Below are 17,422 nucleotides of genomic sequence, written 5' to 3' on the forward strand. Positions count from 1 at the left end.
ATGATTTGTTTAGAAGCAAAATATATTTATTTCCTGTAAAATCTAAATAGACTTTATTTTCTACTATAGGATTGTGAAGTTCTAAATATTTAGGATACTATTGATTAGAGAGTTCATCCCTAGGTGATGGTAGTTTATGAAAATATTGTTCTTTCTAAAATTTTGAATGTGATTCATCTAATTGTTGGTATTCATGAATATATTTTTTAGAAAATTCTTCTAAATGTCTTATATAACATAATTTTATCTTAGTTAACACATAACTAGTTTCACTGTTTTGATCAACTAGTTCCATTCTTCCACAAAATTCATTTTTTAGTAGATTTGTATGGTTTTTTTTAGATTTTAAGGTTTTTTTAACAAATCTAGTATGGTTGTAATTTGATTTTAAAAAGTTCCTTTTTGAACTCTTTTTGCTTTGGAGTTTTCCCTTTTATACAAAAATTGCAAAACATCTCCTTGAAATGTTCCCAAAAAATAATTTAAAATTATTTTTTTAAAAAATGCCTTGAATAATCCCCCTTCAATTTTTATTAAGGGATTATTTAAGGCATTTTTTTTGGCAAAAAAGGTCTAGAATAATCCCCAAAAAAATTGAAAGGGATTATTCAAGGTGTTTTAGGCCAAAAACGCCTTAAATAATCCTCTTCAATTTTTGTAAAAGATTATTTGAGGCGTTTTTAGCCAAATAACACCTTGAATAACCCCATTCAATTAATTGAATGGGGTTATTGAAGTTACCATCATATATGTTAAGGAGATTATAACAATTATTCAGGATTTAATATATGTGGATTCCTTCTAACCAAATGAGTTAATCTGAATACGAGATGCCCTGAAAATGGAAGAAAATCCCAGGAATTGCACTTTTTTGAAGATCACACTTTCCCACAGAATCTATGATTCCGCGAACCAAATGCCTTCTAAGTGTATTTGTAGTTGTTTACTACAATAATCATAGATTGTGCCCAATTTACTATGATTTTTTGACAATCATTTATGGAGATTTTTAAAAAGTCTAAATATGTTCTTCCTTGAGCTGCAGTTTTTTTGTTTAAAGATTCTATATAGCTATATCATGGTATAGGTTTTGTACTAGTTCTAGAAAATGTTCTAATTTGTTTTATTTCATCTTTATAAATATCATCTTTTGTTTTATTTTTAAAACCTATTTTTATCATTAATTTCTTGGTTAGAAATTTCTCATACTTTTCGTTTTTCCTTATCAACTTTTTGTTGATCAAGATCTATAGGTTTAGGCTTAATATCAATCTTTTTGTCTACTTCTTCAGAAAATGAGGATTCTATGCTACTATTGTCATCTTTTACTATTGGATTAGTAGTTAAATTTTTTTATTTTTCTTTATCTTCTTCATCTAAGCTACTTTCATCGGTAGTATTATAATTAAGCAAATCATGATAATTTAATTTTTTAAAAATGTTCTATATGTGTTTCATATAGTTTTTCTATCATATTTAAATAATTAATCATTTTTTTAGGAGCAATAGGTTTTTTTATTTTATACTTAAGATGCTCTATAAAACTTTAATAGGATTTAAAATCCAATTTTTTTACTTTAGAAAATGCAATTGGTTGAGAAGATGATGGCTTATTATCATTAAGTGTAAGGATAGAATTCCCATAATACAAAGGTCTGAAGTCATTTATTTGACTTTTGTCAACTTCTAATAATTTTAATTTTTTTATTAATATTTACTAATAATTGTTTAGAATCTTGGTTTAAATCTAAACTGGTAACTTGTCCTAAACTATCTATTTTTTATTCTAGTATATCAACTTTATTGAATAATTTTTTTAAAAAAGTAGTAGATAAATCAACTCAACCATTAATACTATGACTAATTACCGGTATATGATTTTCTTATTGAGGATCCACATGCAAACTATGATTATGAAGTTTTTCTGAACACATAAAGTTTTCAATTTCTTGCACTATGTTCCTAGTACCTAAAACCATTTGTATACTATAGAAAGCTCTCTAAGGCTAGATTTAAAGGCAAAATAAAGCCATAACACTAGCACATAGATAATGAATAGATATATCGATTTTAGAACATAACTAAAAATTAAAAGTTGAAAGTAAAGAAATACTTACAAAGATAGCTGGAAACTGGAAACCTCAACTAATATATATATATATATATCTCAAAACTAATTTTTACAAACTACAATAGACAAGGTTCTTTACAAAGCTTTGATACTGATTACAAGAGAGATAAAAGATAGAGCTGTGAAAGAAATATGCAAGAGAGAAAAAAGAAAAAGATGACTCAAAAGGGAGAAGAGAGTCTGAGATCTTTTTTAGTCCCCGTCTCCCTTTATAATACAATTGTCAATATTTATTAATTAGACTAGGTGACAATTTATCAATAGTTATTAATTAGACAAGGTGACAAAATCTCTGATAGTTTAATTTGTATTACCACCTTTAGAGAAAACCTAATTTCTAAAACCTCAAACCTAAATTTTTTTCTCTGAAGCAAAATCCCTAAATCTTATGTGTATTATTTTCCAACTTGGCCAGGCCATTTGGCCTTTTATTTGCCATGTAAGCAAAATATTTATAATGAGTTAAGCCATATTAGATAAACGTTACAGTTTTAATGGTATAGTAACAAAAAAAAACACTTATTCAAACGTTAGCGACTATATTAAAAATTTTAATACTTTAGTGACCATTTTAAAAAGATCGCATTAGTTTGATAACCAATTATTTAATTTACCCAATAAATAAACAAATAACAAATAAAAAGAAAAAAAATAATACCAAAAGTTTAGCTTAGCTTTGTAGCTGGAAAATGGCTCTGCTGTAGACTTAGAAATCAGCTTGGGATGGTGCGGCTCAAGACTCGGCTCAATAACTCAGCTTCATGACTTAATAATTTAGAAAATGGGCAATTGTGATTGAGTTGGATTATCCACTAGTATGCATGCAAATCCTGAAGAGTTAAAATGCCCAAAACATTGTCATTTGGCTTCTTCTATATAAAGCAAAATTCTTTTTTTTTGCTTAAAATTTTTTGGTTCTCTCTCTTCAGTCTTTAATTTCTCTCTCTAAAGAAGAACTATGGTGGCTAGATTTTATAAATCACACCAAAAAGTTAGTCGATCACCAAAATTTTAATCAAGGCCTAGGATTCACTGTCATAAGCTCCTAGGAATCTGGGAAAGGTTGCCAAAAAATGGGGAAGTGGTCAGAATTCTACCAAGAAACTTGAGTTCAAATTATCACAAAAATAAAATTAATCTTGAGTTCAAATTCAATCATGATAAAACCAACGTTATCATTATCACCAACACTTCTTCCAACTTTATTTTCGGCCATTTAACTCTCCTTTTTTTTTTATAATTTCCTATATATATTTTGATAATTTCCCCTTTTTTAATATCTAAATAAAATAAAATAAAAAATAATAACGATAAGTATAAAAAAACAAGAAAAAGATAAATATATGTATATATAAAAAAACATAAATTCAACAAATAAATAATAAAATAATAAAAATAATAATCTAAAATCTTCAATTGGGTTCAAAAAAGCCTGAGCCCAATTGATTTGGAGTTTGGACTAAATAAGATGTCTACAATTAGTTCTTTGAAAATTTTAAAACTTTTAAAATTCACGGTTAAAAAGAATTGCAAGTGGCCACCATGCCCCTAATAATAAAGTGCCACCAATTTTTTTCTTTGGATTTATTTTCATTTATAGTAAGTAACACCTCTAATTTTAGAAAAAACAAAAATGTAAGGACAATGGATCCCTATCAATTATAAAGCTAATGCGTTGGGTCCTTTAATTGTTTTTGTTGTCATCATTCCTTTTATTCTTAAAATTCAAAATTTTAATTATTTTTTATTATTAAATTATCATTTCAATTATTATAATTATTGCATGGCTTTTTAAATTACATATATGCTGCTAAGATTGCTTGCTTAAACTACAAAACATATAGTATATTGTGACGTAAAGGAAGAAAAGGACAAATAATCACTGAATCATAATAGTTAATCAATCATGTATGTTTTTTGTGAAGTTTATTAATCTGACCTTAGTTGTAAATAATTGATGTACAATATACAAAATAAGTACAATAGCTTATTTAGTGAGATAATCTTTTATTTTTTTAGGTTTTATGGCTTAGTATAATTAAGTATGTTAGAGTTCAATTTCATATAAATAATGATATAACTTTGGTTTGATAATGTTGTAAGTACTAAATGGATAAAAGTTGGATGCAAAGTCAAGAGTATCGAGATGGAGTGAAAAATTTTATTAATTTTACATTTGAGAATACAAGTAAAGAGAATAAAGGTAAACATATATTTAACCTCTGAACTTTATTTTTTTTATCATATTGGTACCAGAACATTCAAATCCGTTACAATGTTAGCACCTCGAACTAACGTTGTTAGTCAACTTTGTTGACATAGTATCAATATCTAATAAGATGCTGATACATACAAAAAAATCCAATTAGCCCAACATTATCAACGCTATGTCAGCATAAAAAAATTGAAAAAAAATTCAAAAACAACTTAAAAAATACTAAAGTTTTTTTAAATATAAAAATATTTTAAAAATTCTAAAAATTTTAAAAATTCTAAAAATTTTAAAAATTTCTAAAAATTTTTCAAAAACTTCAAAAAAATTTTCAAAAACTTAAAAAAACTCAACAGAATTCCAAAAAATTTTAAAATTTTTTGAAAAAATTCTAGAAGCTTATAAAATTTATACAAAAAATTTCAATTTTAAAAAATTATAAAAAGTACTTAAAATTTTTAAAAAATTCTAAAATTTTTTTGAATATTTTTAAATATTCAACAGATTTAAAAAAAATTTCTCAAAAAATTTCAAAATTTCAAAATATTTCAAATTATTCAAAAAATTCAAAATTTTTTTGAAAAGTTATAAAAAAATATTAAAACCATTATAAAAAAATATGAAATAGTTTTGTAAATTATAAAAATTATCATTTTAAATTTATAAAAAACTAAAAATATAAAAATTTTAAAAATCTAGAACTTTTAGAGTTTTTTAAAACTTTTTAAATTTTTTTAGAATTTTTTAAATTTTTTTGAAATTTTTTAATTCTTTTAATTTATTTTGCATATTTTTTGAATTCTTTAAAACTCTTTTTAAAAGTTTTAAAAGTTTTTAGAATTTTTTAAATTTTTTCAAAATTTCTTAATTTTTTTATTTTTTAATTTTCTAAAAAATTTTTGAAATTGTTTTAGAATTTTTAAAAATTTTGAAATTTTTTTAGAAATTTTGAAAATTTTTTAGAAATTTTAAAAAATTTTTTAGAAATTTTTTAATTTTTTATAATTTTTAAAAACTTTTTGGAAATATGAACAATTTTAGATTTTTTATTTAAACTTTTTAATTTTTTTCATATTTTTAAAAAAAGTTTTTAAATCATTTAAAAATTTTTTAGAATCTTTTAGAATTTCGTAAATTTTTTTTGAATTTTTTTAACTTTTTAAATTTTTTTGTTTTCTTATAATTTAAAAAAATTTAAAGATTTTTTAGGAATTTTTTTGAGTTTTTTTGGGAATATTTTTTGAAATTTTCTTCTAATGATGATGTGGCATTGATGATGTGGTGTTGACTGAACCTTTTTTGACTTGTGCTAGTATTTTATTAGATGTCTTGCCATATCAGCAAAGTTTACTATTGACATTAGTTCGTGGTACCAATGTGATAACAGATTTGACGTTTAGGTACCAATGTTTCATAAAATTTCTTTAGGTACCAATATGATAAAAAATATAAAGTTCAAGGGCCAAATAAGTATTTAATCGAAGATAATATGATATTATACCCATGTTTGAGATGTGCTAATATCGAATGGCAAATCTGTGAAATTGTTTTAAAAATTTAGTTTGAATTGAATTTCTCTCAGAATATGTTAATTGGTATTTTCATAAAAAGTCTGTACCGTCAGGTCATCGATTATAGTTCCTTGAACTTCAAGGACTCTACAACACCAACATGATCCTGTTAGACAAGATGACATGGATTGCATGTTGTGGGATACTTTTAACATTCATAACTAACATTTCTATAATTTGTCTCTCCAAAATAATGGATTTAATGAGTCAAATGTTGAAATGAATGATTTTGGTGAACACGAGATACATGTACATGACCAACAACCTAGTGGAGAAGCATCAAAGTTTAATAGGTTGCTTGAGGATATGAATGAAGAACTTTATAAGGGATTCAGGCATTGAAGGTTGTCATTTTATGTGCATCTTTTTCACTTGAAATGCTTAGGTGGATGGACGAAAAACTCTTTGACTTTATTATTAGAGTTTATGAAAAAAAATTGTTTCCTTTTTTAAAAATTTCTAAATATTTTAAAGATTCAAAGAAAATGATAAAAAAGTTAGGTCTTAGATATGGGAAAATTCATAGTTGTCCCAATGATTGCATGTTGTATTGGGGTGATAGAAAAAATCAACAATCTTGTCATTTATGTGGTAATTCTTGTTGATTGGACATAAATCCCAAAAAAATGTTAAATGAGGATGATGATAAAGTCTATGTAAAAAAAAAGCCTGTTAATACTGAAACTTTAACAACGTTTCATGTCTTCCAAAACTGTGGATTTTATAAGGTGGCATTATGATGAACATATGGATGATGGATCATTGAGGCATGGAAATCATTTTACTATAAGTTTCCCGACTTTGCTTTTGATTCTCAAAGTGTTATGCTAGGACTAGTATTTGACGAATTCAATCTGTTTAAAGTGATGAGTACTTCTTATAGTACTTGGCCAGTTATATTGATTCCTTATAAATTGCCACCAAGGACTACCATGAAGCAATAGTAATTTATCTTGTCTAAGATAATTCCTATGGAGAGAGGCCCAGAAAATGATATAGACATCTACTTACTACCTCTAATTGAAGAGTTTAAAGCAATTATGGAAAAGAGCTAAGACTTATAATGCTTAAACAAAATAAAAGTTTAATAAATGTGCCGTCTTCTTATGGACTATCAATGATTTTTTTGTTTATGCAAATTAATCTGGTTGAAGCACCAAAGTTGTTATGCTTGTCCATGTTATGCTATGTAGACATATTTGAAGTGGTTATATAATGGTAGGAAGTTTAGTTATATGACACATCATTGATGGTTACATGATAATTATCGATTTAGATTCCAAAAACATCTCTTTGATGGAACTTAAGAGTTGAGGGGACCGTCCTTACCAATTATTAGGTCTGGCCTCTTATCTTCAAGTTGATATTACTGATACTCAAGTTGATGATGTTGATGCTCAAAATGATGAGGAAAAAGATGAAAAAGATAACCTCAATGAGTTTAAGTTATGAAAAAAAAAGAAGTATCTTTTTTGAGTTGCTTTATTAGGAATAAAATTTATTATGTCATAACCTTGATATGATGCACATAGAGAAAAATGTTTGCAAAAAGTTTATCAGGATAATTTTCAATGTGAATAAAAGATCAAATGATGACTTAAAGAGTCGGTTTAACTCAATTGACATGGTTATTCACCATTTACCTTTATTTGAAGTTCCTTATTAATGGCATATCCTGATTGCTTCCTACTTGTTTTGGGATGTGTAAAAGTAAGAAAAATATGTTTTATAAGGTTTTGAAAAATATGAAAGTCTTGAGTGGCTATGCATCAAATATATCGAGATGTGTGAATCTGAAGGAGTTAAAACTTTCTTCATTGAAGTCGCATGATTACCACATCTTAATGCAGAACTTATTTCTAATTTGCTTTATGTTCATCAACGTCAAAGCTAGTCCCTTCATTGGTAATTGAATTGAGTAACGTATTTAAAGCTCTTTATAGGAAAGTTTTAAATGTTGAAGAGCTTGAAAAACTTCAAGATCTAGCTGCCATTACTTTATGCCACTTAGAGAAGATTTTCCCTCTAAACTTCTGTATTATTGTGATGCATTTGGTTATCAACCTTCCATATGAAGCAAATGTTGGTGGACTAATTTTTTATCGATGGATGTATATTAATGAAAGGTATTATTTGTTGATAACTTGATTAAATTGTTAGTGTTGATCATACTATTCTAGTTAAAAAGGTATATGATAAATTTTTAATGCCATAGGTTTTTAGGGAGGTTAAAGTCTTATTGTCACAACAAATGTTATCCAAAAAGTTCTATTACTAAAAAATATTTAACAAAGAAATGTATGACATTTTGTTCTCGTTATTTGAAAAATGTTTGAAATAAAATTTAATTTATCATCGAGAAATCTTGGTATGCAGCATACTAACTTTGCCTACACTTATCTTTCTGAAAGTTTTGGACAACCAATGGCAAAGTTGAAGTGGTGGAGTTAGATGATAAATCTTAGGCACAAACACATCGATATATTCTTTTCCATCATAACTCATTTGAATTGTTTCACACATAAGTTTTCATGCAAGGAAATCATTCATTCTATTAAACATAATTTATTGTATTTTTCTTATTTTATTGTTAATGCTTTATCTTGATGCATGTAATGAGTATAGAAACAATTTGAGAGCTCATGCACATTATTGATGATCAAACCCTTAAGAGCTTAATAAGTTGTTCACTGAAAATTTTCATAAATGGTTAGAAGAAACTATAAGTAATGACATACTTCCCATTATGAAAATTGTACATAGAATGCTTAGGGTATAAATAAAATGAATAACATATATTCTATTCCATCTTTGCAAATTTGGAGTGGAAAGCTTGTTAGTGAATAGGTGAAGTGTCTTTGACAAGGTTTGAACAGGATTGTGAAATGATACAAAGGTTTCATCATCAATGGATTTAGATTTCATACTAAATCCCGTGAGAGCTTTAGAATAATACAAAATTCAGGATTTGTTACTTTGTCAAGTATTAGCTATGCTAATGCTAGGGACACAAACTTTTTGGAAGGAAATCTTGATTATTATGACATGATTAATTACCTTATTAAATTGGATTATTATGGCAAGTGGAAGGTGGTCTTATTTTGATGTGATTGTTCTAATGTGAATAGTGCGAGGGATATTAAAAATAATTCGTTTGAATTTACAATCATGAATTTTTCTCAATTAATTCATATCGGATAACAACTCATCGATGAACCTTATGCTTTTTTCTCTCAAGTTAAAGAAATTTTTTATTCTAAAGACGCTAAAAATCAGTTGGTTTGTTGTTTTTTGTAATACACGTAATAACTTATTTGATATGGGGTCAAATACTATAGATGATGTTGAACATGAAACTAAATGTTTTCCTTTTGCTGAACAAAACTTGGATGAAAATATCCTAGTACCTTTGCTCGATGGGTCTGCAAAGATGCTGATGAAAACATTTATGAATGATGATTGATCATCCAAATTATGTAATTAGAATATTCAAAACATAATGTAATAAATGTTTTTATGTAATTTATGAGGCATTGGCTTTTGTATATTTATTGTGTTGAAAATCATACATATATTTTAATTTAATTAAATCGATATGTTCTTTATATATCATTAGTTATGATTTCTTAACTTCCTATTGTCTTTATATATGTTCTTTAGATATGTTCCTTATATATTGATGGTTATATTTCCAATGCCTTAACTTCTCAACTTTTAACTTATCCATTTTTATGATGTATCTAAGTTACAATGTCGAGGAATAGATTGAGGAGAGTACATATCAATGATATTAGTTCAAAATCGTTTGCGGCACCTATTGATCTTGGCCATAAACTAAATTCTTTAAAGGGGAATGTGCCTATTGTTGGTTTTACTCAGTCACTTCTAACCCTTTAACTAATATTGGATTTGGCAATACAGAAGGTCCAGGTTTAAAAAGTATCTTGCCAATTGATTTTGCTTTTATTTTGAATACAGGTATTATAAACCCCATATTTATTATTATAATCATTAAAGTATTATTAATTTGCTAATTAACATTTTATTTTTTGCAGTTGATAACAATGGTTAACGGAGGACCAGAGGTTAGACAACTTTGAAGGAATTGTGGACGCTACCCTCGAACGAGCATATTGTAATATCCACAAACTCTTATAGGTAACCAATTGGTGAAGAATGTCAACTATTGGCTGAATTTCTAGGAATGATTGCCCATAACAGAATGAAATTACCTATTCATTATGAAACATTGGCTATTAATTATGAAACATGGCATAAAGTTCCAACATAAGTTAAGACCGATGCTTTAAACTTTATTGAGATATTAGTATAAGTAATTATATCAGAAATATTAATTATTTTAAAGTTGGTTTATCAAATATAACTTTTTTTTGTATTGTTATAGTCAAGATTTTAAATTGAAATACCTACTTCATTTGTGTTTAAGTCATTAGGAATGAAATGGAAAAACTATAAGCATAATTTGAAGAAAAAGTTTTTTTATCAAAATAGTACTGTAAAGGCCATAATGGAAAAGTTACCTTGTGATGTGATTAGGTGGCAATATGAACAATTGGTTAGATTTTGGTTCTCGTGGAAAGGGAAGGTACTAATTTATATCTTTCAATATCATTTTTAATAATAAAGGTATTTTCTATTTTAGTTGGTAATATTTGTATTCTGCTATATACACTTGTTTTTTATGATAGGAAAAAAAAAAGGTTGGGATTGCTAGAAAAAGGAAATAGAAATATAGCTTGACAAGTGGATCAATAAGCTTTACAGGAAAGGAAAAAGAAAAAGTAAGTTAAGCATTAAACGAGAAACTTGCAATTTATGTTTGTTTACAACTTGGTGATGTTAAAGGGCAAAAAAATGCAAATTTGTAATTATTGTTCTATTTTAACAATTTAGATAACTTCAATCTATGATATTGAACTAGTCCGAATGATTGAACTAGTCCGAATGATTGAACTTGGTTTATTAGCTATATATGTGTGAAAAAGTTACAATTTATATCTATTTAAGACTTTTATGCCATGAAAGGGTAAAATTGTAATTATGTAGTATTATTCTGTTTTAATAGTTTAGATAGCTTTAATACATAACGTTGAATTATTTTGAATGATTGAACTACATTTCCACGATTTATAAAGTTGAAATTTATGTTTATTTAGGACTTTTTGTGCCATTAAAAGGCAAAAATGCAAGTTTACAATTATTGTTCTATTTTAACAATTTAGATAGCTTCAATACATGATATTAAACTTGTTCGAATGATTGAACTTGGTTTTCACTATTTATAAGTGTGAAAAAGTTTCAGTTTATGTCTGTTTAGGACTTTTGTGCTGTTAAGGGTAAAATTATAATTATGCAATAATTGTTATGTTTTAACAATTTAGATGGCCTAAATACATGATATTAAACTTGTTCAAATGATTGAACTTGGTTTTCATGATTGATATGTTTGAAAAAGTTGCTCCTTATGCCTGTTTAAAACTTTCTGTGCTGTTAAAAGGCAAAAATACAAATTTGCAGTTATTGTTTTATTTTAGCAATTTAGATATCTTCAATATATGATATTAAACTTTTTCAAATGCTTGAACTTGGTTTCCACAGTTTATATATGTGAAAAAGTTGTGGTTTATGTTTGTTTAGGACTTTTTGTGTTGTTAAAAGGCAAAAATGCATATTTCTAGTTATTGTTCTATTTTAGCAATTTATATAACTTTATTACATAATATTAAACTTGTCTGAATGTTTAAACTTTGTTTCCACTGTTAATATGTATGAAAAAGTTACCGTTTATGTCTATTTAGGATTTTTGTGCTGTTAGAGAGGAAAATATAATTTTGCAATTATGTTTTTGTTTTAACAATTTAGATAGCTTAAATACATTATATTAAACTTGTCCGAATGATTGAATTTGGTTTTTACGATTGATATATGTAAAAAAGTTACCATTTATGTCTGTTTAATACTTTTTGTGCTATTAAAAGGCAAAAATGTAAAATTGCAATTGTTGTTCTATTTTAATAGATTAGATATCTTTAACATATGATATTAAACTTGTTCGAATGTTTAAACATGACTGCCATGCTTGATATGTATAAATAAGTTACAGTTGATATGTGTTTAACAATAATATGTGTTTTTATGTAAAAGATTAAGTTGGGTGAAAAAATTAGACATGTGGAACTTTTTCAATTAACTTACATGAAAAGACACAAATCTTATCTAACTGTTGAAACATAAGAAATTGTAGTAATTTCCTAGATTTATTTTAAACAAAAAATAAATATTTACTATCTCAAATATATTATGAATTAATTATTAAACTTGGTAACTTTATTTAATTAATTTATAAAAGAAAGTGAAAGAGAAAATGGTCTTTGAGATTGAAGCACCTTCTAATTACTCTATCAACAACAAGAACTAAAAGATCAGATTTTCATAGAAGTTGTTGGAAAAGAAAGATATGGACAGGTTCGAGGGCTTAGATTAGGTCCAACACCATCTAACTACTATGGACATACTTCTTAACAATTTCATTTTTAGCATTGGTATTTACCTTTCAAGTTGAATCATATTATAGCTAAGATATTGTCATATTTGCAATACTTTGATATTTGATATCTTATAAAGGTCTTATTTCTTTATCATTGAGCTTATATATGTATATTTCAATATTGATGTTTATATGATATAGTCTGGAAATATAAATAAAGCTTTGCAAAGGAATTACAATGAGATATTAATTATGAAATCATTATTGAATGAAAGCCATATGTTCCAAAATTGTTCCTAGTTGATGCTTTATCAATAAGAGACATTGACAAAAGCTATTGAGACTAGCATATGATTATGCTTTTGCTTATAAAACAAGCAATGATCTCATAAATGGAAGTTTAGGTAAACTTGAGCTAACATCTGGGTGTTTGTTACAAGAACAAGTTAACTGAACGTGACTCGATATGAGAATGCTATATGGTAGTTCACATAGTATCTATAGCTATATTTTCATGTGATGGTTGTATAAGTGATCCTTTAACTTGAAATTACTTATGATTTGATATGATGAATGTTATACTTTGACTTTACTTTATTTATGGTTCTAACTAAGAATGCTCCAGTCAAGTATTATTGGAAATAACATAAGGTATATGAAGATACATGAAGTAATCAAGTTGGGATTCATCACCTTGTGTGATCAATCTATCCATATCAGGAAAAATTTGTTATAGTGATATTTCAAAAAATTTTTCTCACTCTAGGGATATTATTTGGCTACAAAATTTTAACACATGGAAATAGACATATTGATGATCATTGTGTAAAACTTTCAAAATTTTTGGAGTTGATTTGGTCATTCAAAAGTTGATGACAAGTTCAACCTAAAAATCAACTAGTGATGGCTGAGCATGTAAAATATGTACATGATGCACGATTGCCTCAATATGATTATGGTAATTAGTTTTCTTGATGCTACTAGCATTCTTAAAAGTTAAGAGACTTTAAAAACTTACTCATTAAGATTGTAGATACCCCATTTAATTCGACATCAATTTATATTTTAAGATTAGGCTTTGAATTTTTTTATTTATTTTTAGTATTGTATTTAGTTTAGAGTTATTTTTATTAAAAAAATAAAAAAAGGGAGAAAGAATTATTTTACTGAAACTTGAAGAGGGTTTAAATCTAATTTGACCGTTAAATTCAAAGTGTTTTAATTGAAAAAGGACTATAAAAGAGAATTGGTTTGAGTGATGGATTTGGGTTAAAAATCCAAGGCTAAAGTTCATTAGGAGATTCAAACCAAGAAAACTCATTTTCTTATTGTAATTGGGATTAAATGACCTATAAAAAGGTCCCTACTAGGATTAATTAGAGACAATCAAGAATCAATCAAAAAATTTAAGAGAGAAAGAGTAAAAATAAAGTAAAAAAATTTATAGTGTTTTTTCTAGTCTTTTCTAGTGCTTTGGGTTTAGATAATAAGAATTTTCTATCAGGAGTTTTATGTTGGGGAAAGGAGTTGAGAAGAAACACAATTACAAAAGTCCACATACTTTGGAATCAATTGTCACTCAATCTTTGGTATTTACTTTCTACTTGTCCTTTTATTAAATTCTAATTATCTTTGTATTTTATCTTAATTGTCTATTTATTTATTTGTTTATTTGTTTATTTTATTTATTTGACTATTTATGTCTAATTTTTAGAAAAAAATTAGAAAGTATTTAAAAAAAAACAAAAAAAAACATTAATAAATTTTTTTTAGAATAATTAATAATTATCCAAGGATAAGAATCTTAAAAATTTCAAATGGTAAATTTCTTAATAAATCTTTAGATGAGAAATTTCTTTAAATTTGACCAAAATGGTGGAATAATTTAGACGAAATTTTTATAAAGATAATTGTATTTTTTCCAATAAAAAAATTTAAAAATAAAAATAAAACTTAAAAATTTCGGTGAGAATATTTGACAATTATCCAATGATGAAATCTTAAGAAAAATTACAAGTGGTTGAATTTTCATAAAATTTCTAGGTGAAAGGTTTTTTTTTAAATTCAACCCAAATGGTGGAAGAATTTAAATAAGACTTCAAAAAATAATTGTCATATTATTTTCTTTCCAAGGATTAAGAAACTAACAAGAATTTAGATTTTAAATTTAACCTAAATGGTGAAAAATTTAGAAATGAAATTTGTAGCAAATTTTTCTAAATAGACTCAAATGATGAAAAATTTAGAAATAAAAATAAAAATAAAAAATAAATTTTGAGGATGAAATTCTTAGTACTCATAAATGAATGATTATCTAAGATATTTCGTGGTGAGAAAATATTTCTAATTTTGGCCCAAATGGTGGAATAATTAGATATATTTTCGATAAAACAAAAATTCAATAAAAAAATAAAATTGATTAAGCTTTTTGATTACAGAGCCTTTTTAAGAAAATAAATAAGATTCTTGAATACTCTTAAGGTGATGAAGTATTTTTAAGAATTCTACTAGATTGATGGAGAAATCTTAGAAGTTATTTTCAATATTTAAACACTAAAATAAAGACCATTAGAACCAAGATGATTTCTAGGATAATTTAAAATTAAATGATACCATCTTAGGATTGACATTGTAGGGGTGCTATAATCTTACTCATATGTAATTGAACTTTCAAACATTATTTTGATTAGTATACCAGAACCTATTCTTTAGGGCTCCTTATTCATGCTTAAAAGCTCTTTAAAAGGATAAATTCATTAGGTGGCCAATCCCTCATAGATAAAAGATTTGTGGCAACTCCTCTTATTAAGTCTAGTTATAAATGTATGGATCTATACATTATGACAAAAATTTTAATGAAAATCTACTTAGTAATCAATATTGGAAATCTTAGGAAACTTGTTCACCAAGATTTTAAGATTTGTTTTCTTGATCACCAAGATTAGTGGAATATTTTTATAAAAGTCAAAGTAATTGTTACTTGTGGTTCAAGAATCATGACCAAAAGCATAAGAAAGCATGGGAAAAAATTTAGAAATCTTGGATGGTGGCTGATAGGGGCAGCATAGCAAAAGATGGCTGAAACTACCTAGTTTCCATAAAAAAACTACCCTAGTCGTAACTTGCTTTCCTTTTTGGATGGTTTTCAGCTATCATAACATATTGGTCGAAAGACTCAATCACTAGACGTAAGATTTTAAAGAAATGTGAAAAACACAGGGAATTGCCACTAATCTTTTTTAGGGTGTGTTGGCCACTCAAAAATTTTATATTTTTAATAAAACAATAAATTTATTAAAAAGATAATTTTGGTCTATGAAAATAGAATCTGGTTTGGGAGTCGGTTACATGTGGAGAATGATTAACACATCCACAACACCTACAAAATTGGTACAAATTAATTATGCACTATTTGTAATTTTGGATAAAAAATGGTTTTCTATAGGAAATTTAATTATAATTCCCTTTGTTTGTAAGAAATAAAATTAGTTAAAAAATTTTTATTGAGGAATATTAAGAAAATCTTCAAATTAAAAAAATACCTTCGAAGTCTCCGACATAAAGGCAAAATTCTAAAATAGTCTTTCCTTTTAAGATTTATCATAACATTCTTTCTAAAAATAAAACAACATTCTTTGTAAATGATAATTATTGATGACTCTCCAACATCTAGGCAGAGTATCAATCAATTATATTTTACAAAATGCTATTTTAATTTTTTTTACTCAAAACTAAAAATTTTAAGAAAACTTTTGATGTAAAAAAGATGGAATATAATACATTTAATACTAAACATCCATACTAAAGCAAACATATATATATATATATAAAAGCATTATAAAAGAAAACATTAATTTAAAAGAAATGAAACATATGCAAAATGATGATCAAGTGAGAATTTAAGAACCGAGTTTTCAAATATAAAGAAACCACCTGGACTTTTCAATATCTAGGCAGAGTTTGGATGAGACTTTTTATATTTAAAAAAACTCTTGTCCTATTATCTGTTATTAATTTAACAAATTTATTTTGAGTTTGTGGAAACATGTGAAAATTCTTAATGAAATAAAATTCCCTAAATACCCCAACATCGAGGTAGTATTTGGGAATAGATTACTTCATAAAATGTTTTCATGCAAATCCTTATAAATTTAAAAATGAATTTGATGATTTGGATAAATTCGGATTTGAATTTTAAGATTTTATAAACCTCTTTAAAAGTCTCAAACATCTAGGCAGACTTTCAGAGCAAGCTTGTTTATATAATTATTCCAAAAATTAATTTTTATATTCTTATATTTCATACATATTTCTTCTTTCTTTCAATATCATCTGAATTATTCCTTTTTTTATTATTTTTTTGTAAAGCAAGAGTGCAAAGAAAATAAATTGTATCCAAAATAATAACAATAATAGTTTATGACATGAAAGACTAAGTTCCATAAAATTAACTTTAGCATAAAAGAATTTGAATATTAAATCTATCACCACACATGAGATTTCAACTTTAGCAAAGTAAAAAAATAAATAAGTATGGACAAATATTATAAAATGCATGTATGACGCCTAACAAAATCAACTTGTACTCCATGCCTAGAAGTTTTCTCATGTTAATTAATGCAAAAGACAAAAAACTTAGATTAGACAATTCAAAGGATGAGATAGTTTGACAATTTAAAAGTTCTCTACTAGCCTAGGTCCTATTATCATATTGCAAGGTTTCAACGATTCCTAAGGCTCTAAACAACAACATTCATGGATTTTTTTATTTTGTCTTTAAAAACAAAGTACTCATCCACCCTAGTATAGCACAACAGCATGACTAAAAACCCAACATGGCATAAGGCTTTCGCAGAAGGTATGGCATACACGGGCAAAGGACAATAACCTTTACCTTCATGAATTAACACAGCCCATATACAACAACAACCTCCACCCTTTAACAACCCACGCATAGGAGGAATAAATCATAAACCATGAAAGAATAAAGCTTCAACCTT

The sequence above is a fragment of the Durio zibethinus genome, chromosome 10 (genome assembly GCF_047325235.1).
Source record: "Durio zibethinus cultivar Kanyao isolate XHJ-2024 chromosome 10, ASM4732523v1, whole genome shotgun sequence".
NCBI lineage: Eukaryota > Viridiplantae > Streptophyta > Magnoliopsida > Malvales > Malvaceae > Durio > Durio zibethinus.